General features: G+C 46.0%; 1 protein-coding gene across 1 annotated transcript in view; it reads right to left on the bottom strand.

Annotated features, from left to right (window-relative positions):
- The window catches only part of LOC121877414 (blood vessel epicardial substance-like), a 49,123-nt gene extending 40,228 nt beyond the window's left edge, over nucleotides 1–8,895 (bottom strand). Inside the window, exon 1 of the mRNA XM_042383171.1 lies at nucleotides 8,874–8,895. The gene's annotated coding sequence lies outside the window, so the exon portion shown is untranslated. The remainder of the gene's footprint in view (nucleotides 1–8,873) is intronic.
- Between the last annotated feature and the right edge of the window lie 9,083 nt (nucleotides 8,896–17,978).

The following is a 17,978-nucleotide window of genomic DNA, read 5'->3' as shown; positions in this document are numbered from 1 at the left end:
GGTGGGAGGATGTTGATAAATCCAGGTGGGGAGGAGGAGATGGGGAAAGGGAGGGCCCGACAAACCAGGCTGGCAGCTGTCTCCATGGTCAAGAGACTATGGCCGCGTCAGCGGGCAGCGCCGACTACACACGTCCTTACCCTATGAAGGCTGAAGGAAGTGTGTGTGTGTGTGTGTGTGTGTGTGTGTGTGTGTGTGTGTGTGTGTGTGTAGAACAACATACCTCTACCGGAACAAACATCACAGGTGAAAATCTCTAAAATACCTTAATTAAGTCACTTATCTTCTTATACATCAACCAACATAACCACTGTATAATAAATCACCAACATGTAACCAACCATTACTCTGGGTTATTTACATACACTGGTTATTGCAATGTATACTATTTTTTCCCCTCAATAATCAAATTACCATAAATATTTAGTTCAGTATTTCCCCAGCTACATATTCCTACGCTCGTGTTATTTCCACCGTAATCGAATGTGTATCTATTGACGGCGCCCTATATTAAATTTGTCTGTATTTTTATATTGTAATTAACTTCGCAGTGCAGTACAGAATTTTCGTGTGTTTTCTGTTCTATACAGCATACTGGGTAGGTGTATGTTTGTGTTATATACACACACACACACACACACACACACACACACACACACACACACACACACACTATAACTTGAGGACGTCAGAACTTGAGGAATTTTCAGGAGAAACTCTTTAATTACCAAGACAAAACTATGACAATGGTTCACTACAGGATGGGAATACGATAGATAGATGAATGAATAGATAAATGGATGGAAAGATAGATGAATAGATACATACAGGGTCGTTAGGATAGATAAGATCACACGGCCTGGTCCCCCCCCATAACTAGGGAGAATACACACCAAATCTCCCCGCCACAGGCCTCTGATCCCCAGGTAGTGTAAGGCTGGCGGGGAAATTGATTCCTTGTATATCCCGTGATTACTACAGGTGGTGGTGGGGGGGGGGGAGGTATGAAGGAGGGGCAGCCAGGTGTGTTGTAGGTCTTAATGGCACACACACACACACACACACACACACACACACACACACACACACACACACACACACACACACACACACACACACACCTTATTAAAAGATATCTATGTACTAAGAGAATGAAGGATGCATCAGTTAGTGAGGTGGAGGGAGGAAGGGAGAAGGGAGAGAGGAAGGGAGAGAGGGAGACCATCAACACCTCACATAGAGTCCCTGGGTCACTGCCTCTACGGTGATGCCTGCAACAACACCTTCTGCAGGACTGAGTCTGTTGATGAATTCATTCTACTGACGATGTGTATTAACTTTCCTCGCCTCTCCAATATATCTTCTCTCCCCACAGCTCCCCAACATGCCATCGTCTCCCCAACACCCCCCTTCCTCCCCACCACTCCTTCCTTCTCCCCAACACTCCCTCATCTCCCCACTACCTTCCACTCCCTTTCTCTTCTTTACAACTCAATTCCATCCCCCACCTCCCTTCTCCTCCCCCCCACCCCTTGTCTCCCCACTCTCCCCCTCATGTAAATTTTCCACATGGTGTTCGGGGTAAAAACTGCTGATTCTTGGCCTACTGACGTGAGACAGGAGGTGCTGACGATACGAGCGTCAGCATTGTGAGTGACTATATCAGACGTCAGCCTCCAGTAGTACGAATGATTGATGCTGAAACTCCCTAACTCTAACCTAACGCCAACCTAACCTAACCAAACCTAACCTAACCAAACCCAACCTAACGCCAACCTAACCTAACCAAACCAAACCTAACCTAACCATTAAGGTACATTCTTACATCTGAAGGCTACAATCACGTCAGCTCCTCGGAATTCCTTTATATTCACTGACGCCAATACAGTTAAATCAGTGATTGTTCCTCCCTCTATACGTGTCTGAGATTGTGAACAGAGACCAGCTGAGGGAGAGAACACGAGGGAGTTATGTTTATGTGAGAGAGAGAGGAGGATGTCTATTCTTTTAGAGGGGTTAGATGTTGAGTAAGTGTGTGTGTGTGTGTGTGTGTGTGTGTGTGTGTGTGTGTGTGTGTGTGTGTGTGTGTGTGTGTGTGTGTGTGTGTTGGCCAGACGAAAGCCACAACTGTATGTTTATGTTGTCTTGCTTCCCTGCTCCCGTCACTTCCTCCTCTCCACTCCTCCGTCACTTCCTCCCGTCCTCGACCAATTTCCTGGGTGTCGACCTCAGTGGCCTCCCACCGACCCTTCCACAATGCCACCCAGTCAGCCAGCTCACGTCCCTCTCCCTGCACCAGTAACAGACCATAATACTAGTCACTCCCTGGCTGACTCCTATCATTAATTTGGTGGTGGTAGTTGTAGTAGTGGTAGAAATTAGTCATCAGTTATAGTAGAAAGGTTGTGGTGGTGTTGGTGTGGTGGTAGTGGTGGTGAGGTGGCAGGGGGTAATGAGTGGTGGTGGTGGTGGTGGTGGTAGTGGGAGTAGGTTTGGTGGTAGTGGTTGTGGTGGTGGTGGTAGTGGTTGTGGTAGTGGTAGTGGTAGTGGTGGTGGTGGTGGTAGTGGTAGTGGTTGTGGTGGCAGGGGTAGTAGTGGTGGTGGTAGTGGTTACACTCTCACCCTTGCTACACCCTCTTTACACACTTCCCTCTCCATCTTCTCTGTGTCTCCCTTCACACATAATCTTCTCTCCACATCTTCTGTCTATCTCTCTATCTCTCTCTCTCTCTCTCTTCTTCCCTTCCGTCCTCCTAGACCTGACATTCATTACTCACCGACCCTTCCTTCCCCTCTCGCCACACTTCCCTCCATCTTCTCAACAGTGTGTGTGTGTGTGTGTGTGTGTGTGTGTGTGCGTGTGTGTGTGTGTGTGTGTGTGTGTGTGTGTGTGTTTCAGCCTTTCCCTTCACTTACAGAGGAACACGACTTGCAGGAATTGTACTGTAACTCATGATTCTGAAATGTATGAAACTATATATGTGAACTGAAATACAGAGGCTGTTCTGTAACCCCCTGTACCTAAATATGTCTAAAGCTCAACTTATAAAGGGAATGAAATACAGAAATTAAAGAAAATACATAAATAACTATAGCACTGTATCGTAACTCACTAAGCTAACGTAACTTAACGGGCTGTAGCTGTAACCAGGTATTGTAACAGTTATCTATAGTTGCGATAACACACACACACTACTTCCCGGTCTCCTCCTACTTCCTGGTCTCCTCCTACTTCCTGGTCTCCTCCTACTTCCGGTCTCCTACTTCCTGCTGTGAGTGATGGTTTACCTTCCTAAAACAACGTACAACTTTACGGTCTTTCTCCACCTTTCCTCACCTCCCCCCTCCCCCTCTCTCTCTCTCTCTCTCTCCCATCTTTTTTACAATAATACTTCCTTCTACCGTCTCTCCTCCTCCTCCTCTTCTTCTTCTTTCTCTTCTTTTCTCCTCTTTCTTCCCCTTTCTATTGTTTTGTCTCTCCTCCTTCTTCGTTATATTTTCTTCCCCCTTCCCCTCCTTCTTTCACCTCCTCCCCTCTTCTTTCTCTTTCCCACCTCGTCTTCCTCTCCCTTTACGTCCTCTTCCAGATCCTCTTTGTCTTATTCTTCCCCTCCTCCACTCCCTTTCCTTCTTCCTCCACCTTTACTTTCTCTTCCTCCTCTCCCACTTGCTCTCACTTCCTCCCCCCTCTTCATCCACTTCCTCTCCCTCCTCCCCTTCATCCTCCATTTCCTCTTCCTCCTCCTCCACTTCCTCTTCCTCAACTTCCTCTTCCTCCATTTCCTCTTCCTCCTCCTCCACTTCCTCTTTTCTCCTTCCTCTCCACCTCCCTTCCTCCTCCTCTTCCACTTCTCTTCCCTCCTCCTCCTCCTCTACTGCTGTGTAGCTGGTGGCTGGTCCTCACTAGTATTGATTACTAACCTCCTGGGACTTGTGTGTGTGTGTCTGTGTGTGTGTGTGTGTGTCTGTGTGTTTGTGTGTTATTGTGTTATTGTGTGTGTGTGTGTGTCATAGTAGTGGTATTGTGTGTGTGTGTGTCTGTGTGTGTGTGTGTGTGTGTGTGTGTGGTATGGTGGTGTGGTGTGTGTGTGTGTGTGTGTGTATTTGACCGTTAGAGAGTTAATTAAGCAGAATAACTCGTTCATTAAGAGTGAAATCGAACAGCGGGAGAGAACAATAACAGTGAACAACACACAATGAACACTCCTCAATAACACGACGAACACTAGAGAGATATTACAGCAGTATGAATAACACAGTTTCTCCTCTCTCTCTCTCTCTCTCTCTCTCTCTCTCTCTCTCTCTCTCTCTCTCTCTCTTCATCATCCAATAAAATCATCATCACCACCACACAACACTGTCTTCATCATAACACTATATCATCATCATCATCATCATATAAACACAACATACATTTTCCACTGCTTATCGACACATTGACCTTCGTATAACAGGCCAATAACAGCCAACGTGTAACGGGGCAATACCCAACCCATTACGTCACAATTACCTTCCCATTAACATGACAATTACATCACATAACGTCATTGATACTCAAAATATTATTATTATTATTATTATTATTATTATTATTATTATTATTATTATTATTGTTATTATTATTATTATATTATTATTGTTATTATTATTATTATATTATTATTGTTATTATTATTATTATTATTATTATTATTATTATTATTATTATTATTAAGATGAGCCCAGCTATATAATGAAAACACAATAATAACCAACATGGGGCTTTACCATTGCCACCTATCCACCACTATCACCTATACCACATCACCTTACCCACAACATACTACCACCATAGCCACCACACACACACACACTACCACCACCATGACCACCCACACACACACACACACACCACCACCACCACCACACACACACACACACACTACCACCACCAACCACACACACACACACACACACACCACCATGACCACCACACACACACACACACACACACACACACACACACACACACACACACACACACACACACACACCCCACCACATGACCACCACACACACACACATACACACACACACACACACACACACTCACACACACACTGACCCTTTCGACTCTCACTGACCATCACCACGGCCTCATCTGCAAATTTGGTAAAAAGCTTCTACACCATCCCCGACACCGGCCCCTACTACCACCTGAGATCCCCTGTCCGAGAATTGCTGTTCGACACCACAACCGCATCCAGCCCATACGTGCACGAACTGATCGCTATAAGAACAGCCCAGTCCCAACCATTGTAAAAATTATCAATAACATGTAATAAATCAGTGTATTCACTCCCAGTAAACACTGCTCCCTACACTGTCACTATGTTGAAATGAACTGTATTTTGAGCTGATCCCCATCTAAGTTACTATATGTCTTATTTGTGTCCCTTATGTCACTTGTATATTATTTGTAATTATGCCCATTCTGATATAGCAACTGCATATTTTCAGCTTCTGGCTGCCAAGCTCTCAATAAACAGAATTATTATTATTATTATTATTATTACACACACACACACACACACACACACACACACTACCACCACCATGACCTACACACACACACACACCCACCACATGACCCACCGCATAAGTTGGCTGATGATCCAACACTGCAACACGTGGACGGCGTTTCCCAGGAGCCTACAGTCATCCTCTTTCAAGACTCCAGCCAGCCGTGTACCTACCCTCCCTCACACCTTACCTTACGTCCCTCCTCCCCTCCTCCACCCCTCCCTCACACCTTACATATTCCTCCCTCACACCTGCCTTACACCTCCTCCCTCCTTACCTGACGCCCATCCATTTTACCTCACATAGTCTCTCCTTCACAAATACCCCTTTTGTCCTTCCTTCACAACCATCTATTGTTACATCCTCCTTCCCTCTCACCACTCACCCTCCCTCCTTCCCTCTCACCACTCCCCCAGGCCCCACTCTATCTCTGTAGGCCACGTTTATGCTGCTCGTCTGTGCTTAAGTGAATGACTCTAGTGGTGCAGGAGGGAGGGAGGGAGGGAGGGAGGGAGGGAGGGAAGGAAGGAAGGAAGGAGTAAGGGAGGGAGGAAGGCCAGAGACAGGTCACAAGAGGTGTGGATGGAGTGCCAATTAGTGTCTGCAGGTGTGGCACTGTATCATGACTGACTTACTGCCTGCCACCCACCCACCCACACCCATCTCTCAGGTTATACCAGGGCGGTGTCTTGAGTCCATCCCATAAGCCTTATTCATATCTACAGGGTGTCCCAAAATTTAGGACTCACAGGCAGAATAGTTCACCCAAAACCTTCATTTCACCAGAGGTTCCAAGATACCTGTCCTGACCTTACATACAGATATCAACCTGCTGTTTATATATAGAAAAATATAAAAGAAAAATATAACTATAACACTACTAAAAATAATAATAATAATAATAATAATAATAATAATAATAATAATAATAATAATAATAACAGTGATAACCAATCCACCCACCCACCTATCCATCTACCCACCCACCCACCTACGGCCCAGCAACAGAGAGAGACTAGCCTGGTGACATATACTTAATATAGCAGACTGTGAGGCGTGACGTCAGTAGGGAGGTCACAGGGAGGTCACACACACAGCAGAGAGGTCACAAGAAGAGTTTCACAATAATATCTACGCCCTGTTGGTCGCCATCTTGTGTCATGGCTTCAGTGAATAAGTTAAATAAGTTTTTAATTTGCATTTTTTTTTCTTCTTCAACAATGTAGCAACTTCTGAAAGTGTGGGTGGTGGCGGTGGGTGGTGGCGGTGGGTGGTGACGGTGGTGGGTGGTGACGGTGGGTGGTGACTGGCCATGGTAGGTGGTGATGATTGGCAGGCGACGATGGCCGAGTCAACACACACACACACACACACACACACACACACACACACACACGGTCAAGATCAAGGAGAAATATGAAGGTTATCGTACTTATAAAGTGACTCTATATGGCCTAAGAGATTCTTAGACGCAGACGTGTGTGTGTGTGTGTGTGTATGTATGTGTGTGTGTGTGTGTGTGTGTGTGGCCTCGATGTATGATTATGATTTGTAGGTATGTAAAGAAGACGAACACGAATGAGAAGAACAAGAACAAGAATAACACGAAGAAGAAGAAGAAGAAGAAGAAGAAGAAGAAGAAGAAGAAGAAGGTGGGAACTATTCGACACCGTGGCAGTCTTCAGCACGGGGAGGCTTTTGTGAGAGAGGTGTTCCCATCTCGATAGAACTCAGCCTCAACTTCCCGTGTGTGATATTGTTGACGGCTCCCTCCCTCTTCCCTTCCCACCTCCATCCCTTATCTTAAATCTTCCCTCCCTTCCTCCCTCCTACTCTTGCATCCTCCCTCCCTCCCTCCCTCCTACTCTCTTTTACCCATCCTCCCTCTTCCGCCTTTTCTTAATCTCTCCCTTTTCCCTCCTCTTTTAAAGCCCACCCTTCTCTTCTACTCTTCCTCCTTCTTTAAAATCATCCTTCTCCCTTCCTTCCGCCCCCCTCCCTCCCTTTCCGCCCCCCTTCCCCCCCCTACTCTCCCTCACCAAACTCCATAACTATCCCTCGGCCTTCACAACTTTTCAACGGGGATAAGATTACCAGCGATATGCCAGGCTCTACCTATCACCATCCCAGTTTACCTATCACCGTTCCAGAGAGGATGACAGATAGTGATGATTCGAGTCGGAATTCTCAGTTGTTAAATTTCTCTTATCTGTCACACACACACACACACACACACACACACACACACACACACACACACACACACACACACACACTTACGAAAAGTATTATTCTTAATATTTTCTTATTCACCAGAGCAATACAATATCAGGTGGTCGATGCCTCGTATACCTGTGGTCGTATTGTCAATAATAATAATAATAATAATAACTTCTTCATTAATAGGGTTTTCATTCATATAACTATTAAACTACATTTAATTGGGCCCTCACCACGCTAAATACACATACAGGGTGACACAAAAGTTTATACTTATATCTCGATGAACTGAGGGACACTTTTACCCTCCTGAGAGCATTAAAATCAACAGAGAGGAACTGAGAGGAACACACGGAGAATATTACGTGCAAGAACTGTGTCTGTATGTAAGTTTATGTCATGTAATTTAGATATGTGATGAAATAATGGCACTTGGTGAATTCCGCTTGTCGGTACTAACTTGTGGAGCACCCTGAATATGCCTAGATCCCCCTCCCTCCCTCCCTTCTCTCCCTTCCCTTCCTTCCACCTCTCCTTCTCTCCCTACAAACGTGAGACAATATGCCTAATCTCCCATCCTCCCTACCCTCCCTTCCATCTCCCTCTCTCCCTTCCATCTCCCTCTCTCCCTACAAACATGAGACAATATCTAAGTTTATGGTACAGTCTCAGAGCTATTTGTGCTGCCATCTTTGTGCCTTGGGTCTTGTTGGCCATTTACATGCGTTCTCATACACCCAGATAAAAAGAGTCCTGTATAACATTCCCAAACCACGATGCTCTTCAGACCCGTGTGGTGAAAGTGTCTTCTATAAAGTGTGGTATATTAGCAGTCCTCTTGCTTTTGGTTTTAGAATTATAATGTAAAGTCAAATATGGCGGTGATATGGTGTTGAGACTCTTACCTTAACTAGATACGTTATATTATCAGAATTAACTATGTCCTTTAACGAGCCACACTATATTACGGTCGACTAGCCACACTATCTTACGGTCAACTAGCCAGACCTCCCATAGCATCTCAAATTCTACCCTGACACTAAAACTCGATTCAAGGAACTACTCAAGGTGCTACTCAACACCCTCCTCACCTCCTCAGATCTCCGGGTAACATTGGATGCTTTTCATTCATTCTCACCTGTAACGTAAAGAAATAAAAGGTGTTAATTGATATGTTGTGTTGACAGGTAAGTGAAGGTATGATAAAACTATGAACAAATAATGAGGAAAAATATTACACACACACACACACACACACACACACACACACACACACATCATTAATACAGTCATGATCAATTATTTTCTCCCTTATTCTAAAACTTAAAAAAATGTTTCAACAAAATTTTCTCACCTGGACTAAAAAAAAAAAAGTCATTTACAAATTCATGAATACAAAAAAACACACGAGGAGAGAAGATGAAAAAGTCAGGGTGGAATTGGGTGCTCAGATCAACGCTACTGAAATCCTAATTGAAAATGTAAACTCAAACAACTCAAAGGCCTGACGAGTTGACCTGTGACCCGTTTTTCCCCCAATGACCTTTGACCTAACCTTGAACCAAAAACACCTCTCCTCCCCCAAACGTCCCCTTCCTTCCCCTCCACCCCACCCCCCAGGAGCTAATCTATGAGACCGAATAGTATTGCCTTCATCAAGCTGGTGCAAGCTTATGGAGTGACACTTTGATCTACAAGCTGGGACGAGTGTTTGATCTTGGCGAGTCTGAAGGAAATTATGGAGTCAAAGTAAATATATATTTTTTTCTGATAAGAGATTTAGAATGTTTTAGGATGGATTCTAACGTAACCAAAGCCATCCTAACCTAACCTAACCTAACCTAATTAAACCTAACCTAGCCTAACTAAATTTATCCAAACCAAACATAACATAAAATAACCTAACCTATCGTGACCTAACCAAACCTAACGTCGGCAAGTAACCATAACCAAATCTAACCAAACGTAAAACTAACCAAACCTAAACCACCGTAATTAAAACCATGACACAATTACCAGATAAGAGAGAGGTACATTTTTCCATGCATTATTTTACGTGACCTCTCGACTGATGTCCAGCAGAAATAATTGGAATTCCAGTAATGGCCAACATGGAATATTTTCTGTTAGTTTAAATGTGGTAATAAGGGAAGCTTGAGAGTTAACCTTCCCTGAGTACGTTGGTAACTTTCTGAGTATAATGACGACCACCTGAGTATAATGACGACCACCTGAGTATGATGACGACCACCTGAGTATAATGACGACCACCTGAGTATGATGACGACCACCTGAGTATAATGACGACCACCTGAGTATAATGACGACCACCTGAGTATAATGACGACCACCTGAGTATGATGACGACCACCTGAGTATAATGACGACCACCTGAGTATGATAACGACCACCTGAGTATGATGACGACCACCTAAGTACGATGTTAACTTTCTCAGTATATTGCTAACCTCCTGAGTACATTACCAACCACTTTAATATAATGCCAACTGTTTGAGTACGATGACATGAACCTGTAAGTTCGATGTTAACTTCTTGATTACTTTGTCAATCTTCTTTTAGTAAGTTGCCATGCCCAAGAGTACGATGCTAATCTCCTGAGTACATCCATAACCGCTTTAGTATATACAATGCCAATTTTCTGAGTACATTACCAACCCCTTGAGTACGATGAATTCGCTCACTGAGTAATAAATCTCAAAACCCCACGATGTCTCAATCTTTTTAAAACAATACATAATCCCTCGTGAGTACTAAGACATTATATATACTCAGGGTGATTAAAGTCCTCGTACTCAAGGTGTTAAGTGAGTACATTTCACTCTCATCCACTGAGTATACATATTAAATTTATCCAGGTGAGTAAGGTCTACTTACCTCTCCCCCTGAACCACCGAACCCCGATGACTCAGACTCGTGAACCCGAAGCAGTAAACCGATGCAACATTATATCCATAAATGCTTCAGATTCGTGAGTTTGAATGCTGGGGGTTCGGTGGTTCAGGGAAGGAGACTTTAGTAGTTGACCGTACAGGTGTAAATAAATATACCATACCCCCCTCCCTCTCTCTTACCTCTTGCTGACACACCTACGGGAGGGGAGAGGAAAGGAAGGGAGGGGAGGAGCATAAATAACATATGCTCCCTATGCTCCCCTCGCCATTTTTACCACCCTCTACGTGTTGATCGTGTGTGATATTGGCCGGTAATGTAACTCTGATAGCCTCCTAACTCTTCCCGTGCCTAACCTTCGCTAATGACTTCCGGCACAACCTCACGCCTTCGCTAATGACGGTGCTAATTATCTGACACACACACACACACACACACACATGGGGATAAAGCTGAAATGGAAATAAAAGTCAGAATATTTTGTCCATTTCAATCAATAATTCGTGTTTTTTTAAAGTTAATTTTTGGGGTAAATTTTATGTTTCTCGGAACCTGCCTCACCACACTACACCTGCCCTGCCTCACCACACTACACCTGCCCTGCCTTACCACACTACACCTGCCCTACCTTACCACACTACACCTGCCCTGCCTCACCCTACATCTGCCCCTGCCTCACCCACACTACACCTGCCCTGCCTCACCACACTACACCTGCCCCTGCCTTACCACACTACACCCTACCTCACCACACTACACCTGCCCTGCACCACCACACTACACCTGCCCTGCCTCCCACTCACTACACCTGCCCTGCCTCACCACACTACACCTGCCTGCCTCACCACACTACACCTGCCCTGCCTAACTCCCCTACACCTGCCCTGCCTCCCACCCACACCTACACCTGCCCTACCTCACCATACTACACCTGCCCTGCCTCCACCACACTACACCTGCCCTACCTCCCACTCACACTACACCTGCCCTGCCTCCTCACACCTGCCCTACCTCCCACCACACCCCACACCTGCCCTGCCTCACTCCTACCTGCCCCTACCTCACCCATACTACACCTGCCCCTACCTCCACCACACTACACCTGCCCTGCCCTCATCACACTACACCTGCCCTGCCTCATCACACTACACCTGCCCTACCTCCACCACACTACACCTGCCCTGCCTCACCACACTACACCTGCCCTGCCTCACCACACTACCTGCACCCTGCTTCACCACACCACACCTGCCCCACCACCCCGCCACCACCTGCCCCTACCTCCCACCATACTACACCTGCCCTGCACCACCCCACACACCTGCCCTGCCTCACCACATCACCTGCCTTGCCTCAACAGCCACCTTCGGCTTGCTTATCCATTACCTCAACTCTAAATCTCGTTTCTAGACCAATCCCATTCCAGACTTCAAGGAGCCACTCCCCTAACCACCTACCCCACCTCCCTCCTTTCCTACCTACCCCACCTACTCTTCTCCCCCCCTCCCCATACCTCCCTTCACACACACACACACACACCACATCAGTTCATCCTCAGTAGCTACCAAAAAAAAAAAAGAAGGCGTTTTTTCCTTTTATTTCCTTTACGGGGAAAACAGAGAGGAAAGAGAGTCAGGTTCGACACCACCACCACCAATTATCGTCCTCCTTCCTCCTTAGCTTCTCGCCTCACCGACTCTGCCTTGGAGGGGAAAAAAGGCAGGGTATTTTTTTTTTCCTGATGTTGAAGATGGTTAGGTTAGGTTAGGTTAGGTTAGGTTTGGATCGAGTTTAGAAAATCAGTCCACTACTTTAAGACCTCTCGCGGCCACAGGATGAACCTACCAATGCAAGGTTAGGTTAGGTTAGGTTAGGAGAGATCGTGTTTTATGTATTCCTGAAGGAGCCAAGATCGAGAGAGTGAGTAGAGTGAGGAGGGATAAGAGGAGAGCCGTGATATCCCTGCTGACCGCCCACCGCCACACAACCATTCCCACATCACCCACATTCTTCTTTGCTGTCCACCATCCACATACCCACCCACACACCATCCACATATACATCCACACTCACAGTCTTTTTATGTGTGCCCATTGCCAACAGTCTGACAACACCATCCTGCCAACAGTCTGACAACACTATCCTGCCAACAGTCTGACAACACCATCCTGCCAACAGTCTGACAACACCATCCTGCCAACAGTCTGACAACACTATCCTGCCAACAGTCTGACAACACTATCCTGCCAACAGTCTGACAACACTATCCTGCCAACAGTCTGACAACACTATCCTGCCAACACTGCACGGTAAGACCCTTCAGTCAACATAGCACTCGAGACAACTCATTAGACTCCTGCCAACATCATCAATCACCTTCCAACACCTCAGACTACTGCCAACAACACCAGTCTACTGTCACAGGACATGCCCTTTGTCGCCAGTCCCTCGTGTTGGTTCTGGGGGCGACAGTAGCTGAGGTGGGGTAGCAGACAGTAGTTGAGGTTGGTGAAGTGACAGTAAATGAAGTGAGGGAAGTGACAGAAGCTGAGGTGGGTTAAGCGACAGTAGATGAAGTGACAGGAGACAGACGGGACCATCACGAGTGCTGTCACCCCGGCTGTCACCTGTCTCACCTGTACTCCCTCCCTCATTAACCCCCCACCCTCCCTCCCTCCCTCCCACCCTCTCTCCCACCCTCCCTTCCTCCCCCCCCACCCCACCACCATGGTGATCGTGACAGCTGCTGATGCTTAATGGTGACAGGTGATCTAAATAATGGTGACAGGTGATGCAATAATGATGACAGGTGATCTAAATAATAGTGACAGGTGATCTAAATAATGGTGACAGGTGATCTAAATAATAAAGTGACAGGTTATCTAAATAATAATTGATCTAAATATGTGACAGGTGCTGAATAAAAAAAAAAATCACTGTTGCCATGGTGATGATCATATCTTACAACACGTAAACACTGCATCTTTGCCCCCCCCTCAATACCGCCACTTTAAACAACACAAATGGATTCAGTTTTTTTCCCATAAGATTTTAAATTTTCTTCACCAGATGAGTTGACGCGCATTAAGGTGGGGAAACAAAGCAACAGTCAGAAAAAAAAAAAAGTTGGTTGGGGGGTTGGTTGAGGGTTGGTTGAGGAGTTGGTTGAGGTTGGTTGGGGGATAGTTGGTGAGGTGGAGTAAGGAAAATAAGTTGGAGGTTATAGTGGGTTGTTCCTTTGAGTAGAGAGAGGTGTTACGCTGTACAGGTCGCAATCCTAACTGCAGAAGACGTTTCCAACCCCTTCCATCATCAACTGCTTTGGGACCTGTTAATTATCTAGACAAAGGAGGGTGGAGAGGTTTTACATAGATCACTCAGGCTAACCTTGTCAGTATTGCCCCCGGGTAGATCTTACCATGGTGGGTGGGAGACAAGACTGGGTGGATCACGCTTAATATGAACCACTCACTCGCTTACTCGCTTACTTACTCACTCACAGGCTCACTCACTCACCACCAGGATCACGCTTAATACGAACCCCTCACTCGCTTACTCGCTTACTTACTCACTCGCTCGCTCACCAACTCACTCACTCGCTCGCTCGCTCACTCACTCGCTCGCTCACTTACTCACTCACTCACTAGCAACATACTGCCTTAAAACCTACAATTTGGAACATATGAAACTTGCTGGGCGTATTGGAGACTTGGGTTAGGTTAGGTTAGGTTAGGTTAGGTTAGGTTAGGTTAGTGTGACCAAAATCCCACGAAACACCACGGAAATCCTACAAAATCCTACCAAATCCCGCAACAACAATATAGGCAAAATCCTTTACTTAATAATCTCGTGTATTATAAGTCCAATATGAATTAAATTTCCCAATACTCCAACTATCCTAAATGGGTCCCAATTTCACTCAGTTTTTAATTCAAATATATAAATTGGCGCATTAAATAATAGACATTCCCAGGTAGTTAATGACGGCACAGTAGGCGTTAACACGGAGGGATGGCCGAGGTAAAAGGTTTAATTTAAATATTAATATAAATAATAAATACTAATACTACTTCTACAGTATTTCCTGATATCATTAATGTATTGCCACACACACACACACACACAAATAAAACACCATTAAACACACAAGTGCTTCTTTAAAACACCATTAAAACACTAGAGGTTTAAGCACATATTGACCAGGAATCTGTTGACGTCAATAGAGAGAAGGGAGGGGAGGGGGGAACAGGGGGAGGGCAGGTGGTCCTATAATACTTAATAATATATAATGTTCTATAATTACCCCGCCCGAACTATTATTGTTCTGTTGGTCTCCATGTTAGCTATAAAAGGCGACCTCTGATGACGTCACACCTCAGGACAAGCGGGGCAATTCCATATATATATATATATTTTTTTTCTTTTTTTTTTCTTTTTAACACTGAGACATTAAGCTACAGGAGTGTGTAATTTGTTTATTCTAATGGAGACAAGAAGGTTGTGTGTGTGTGTGTGTGTGTGTGTGTGTGTACATTCCCAATTGGCTTTACTAGGGGAAGTGTGTACTCTCTCTCTTTCTCTCTCTCTCTGTCATGAAATTATGTACTGTGCTCTTTGTCTCTCGCTGTGACTGTCTATCTCTCGCTGTCACTGCCCTTATTCCTTACTCAATCTCTTTTATCTCCCTGTGACCGCCTTTGTTTCTCGCTGTCAGTGTCTCTTTCTCCCCGTAAGTCTCTCAGAGTGAGGGAGAAGTGAGAGACGCAGAAGGTCTGGCCGCTTGAGGGTCATAAATCCTCATTCTCACGGTTGTTGGGACACACACGACAATATCTCTCAGCCCCGTGTGTGTGTGTGTGTGTGTGTGTGTGTGTGTGTGTGTGTGTGTGTGTGTGTGTGTTTGAGATCCAAACAAATGATTAAATTCCACCAAGACACTAATGTTAAGCTCTCGAGTCAGCCGGAGTGAATAATTTACATATTACCTTCTGCAGGATAACACGGCCCCACGACTGTGTTCTTCCCGCTCACGGCTCTACGACACGGCTGGTGGGGTAGTAGGCTTTATAGGACACGGCTTTTAGGGGGAGAAGGGGGGGGGTGAACGCAACATGGAGGGAATTACTAAAAACCCAAATATTAAAGAAGAAAAAATAATAATTATGGAAGCAGGAATATCAAAGCCGAGGCGGTCCTGGATTAACACAGCCGGATATAACACGGCTCTGGACCACCCCCCCCCCCCTCCAATATAGCATAGAGAGGGTGGTTCATAAGTCCAGTACAGAAGAACTTTACCGAGAACAATTGTATTATTAATGAGGCTCTCGGTAAAGCTACTTATGGGCCACCCTGTAGATTAATGGTGGATGGTATTTTGGTGACGCGAGGAACCAGGAGGACAAGTAGTAGGAAGAGGAAGACGAAAAGGAGGAGAAGGAGAAGAGAAGGAGTACGTGAACTTATCCTGAAGGTGCTAACACTATACCTCCCAAAAAACAAATGCTACACCACCACACACTACACCATACCACCACTTCACTACACCACCACACACTACACCATACCACCACTTCACTACACCACCACACACTACACCATACCACCACTTCACTACACCACCAACCACTACACTACATCCAGACGCCGCTTGACATTTAAACCAGGGAATTTTAACTCTCCTTCCCCCTGCCTCGCGGTGATCAATGGTGTTAATACTTCACTACAGTAGAGAGAGGGAGCCACTGCAGCCTCTCTCTCTCTCTCTCTCTCTCTCTCTCTCTCTCTCTCTCTCCTGTTGTTGTTGTTGTTGTTGTGGTCCTTAGTTGTGTGTGTGGCCGCGAGGTGGTGTTGCTGCTATGGTGTCGTTCTGCTTGCCGATTGGGTGAGACTTGATCACGTGAGTAAATAAAGTCTAAACTGATTCAATGACTGACTGACTGACTGACTGTCCATTGTTTTCCAGTTGAATTTCTGTCCATATTTAAGTACTGAGGTTAAAATTTGTTACCACTATTGTACACACACACACACACACACACACACACACACACACACACACACACACACACACACACACACACACACACACACTGTACCATGACAAGGCTGGACCTGCTGGGAGCTTACATACACCTGGTGACATTTACAGGTAGCTGATCTAGGGATTAATTAACGTCTCACATATACAGGTAGTCCCTCCCTATACAGGTAATTCGGTAACCTGACGCCACCTGTACTATAGCCCCCCAGATAGACTAGTAGCCTGACAACGTGTAGTGCCACCAGAGAGAGAATCGATACACCTAATCACAGCCAATGGTAGGGCAGATATTCAACCTAATTACCCTTAATAATAACCTAACCTAACCTAGCCTAACCTAACCCACCTCCAGGTAGTGTTAGGGTGTCCACTCATCAGGTGAAATAAGATGATGTGTGTGTGTGTGTGTGTGTGTGTGTGTGTGTGTGTGTGTGTGTGTGTTAGACCAGGTTAGATTAGATTAATGTCAGGTTAAGTGAGCTTTTGCACACACACACACACACACACACACATTAAAAGGGTGCAGGGTGACCTTTCACAGCATCATTTATATATCACCAGAGGAGCAATGGTGGACCTCCCTCACCTCACCTCACCCTATCATACCCCCTCCCTCACCTCACACCTCTGCCCTATCCTTCCCCCCTCCCTCACCTCACCTCACCCTATCATGCCCCCTCCTCACCTCACCCCTCACCTCACCCCTATCTTATCCCCTCCCTCACCTCACCCCTATCTTTACCCCTCCCTCACCTCACCCCTATCCCTTACCCCTCACCTACCCTATCTTACCCCCTCCCTCCTCACCCTATCATACCCCTCCCTCCTCACCCCTATCATACCCCTCCTCACCTCACCCATCTTATCCCTCCCTCACCCTCACCCCTCCACCTCTTTCCCTATCTTACCCCTCCCTCACCTCACCCTATCCCTTACCCCTCCCTCCACCTCACCCTCACCTCACCCTATCCTACCCCCTCCCTCACCTCACCCTATCATACCCCCTCCCTCACCTCACCCTATCTTATCCCCTCCCTCACCTCACCCTATCATACCCCCTCCCTCACCTCACCCTCACCTCACCCCATCTCCCCCTCACCTCAAAACACACCTATCATACCTTACCCCTCAGCCTAACTTAACCTAACCTATAACCTTAAGCTGGGGAGGAGAGTCTGGGGAGAGGCTGGGGAGGAGAGACTGGGGAGGGGAGGGGTGGTAGGGGAGGAGAGACTGGGGAGAA

The sequence above is a fragment of the Homarus americanus genome, unplaced genomic scaffold, assembly GCF_018991925.1.
Source record: "Homarus americanus isolate GMGI-L3 unplaced genomic scaffold, GMGI_Hamer_2.0 scaffold367, whole genome shotgun sequence".
Classification (NCBI taxonomy): Eukaryota; Metazoa; Arthropoda; class Malacostraca; order Decapoda; family Nephropidae; genus Homarus; species Homarus americanus.
This window is presented reverse-complemented; position numbering and strand designations above follow the sequence as displayed.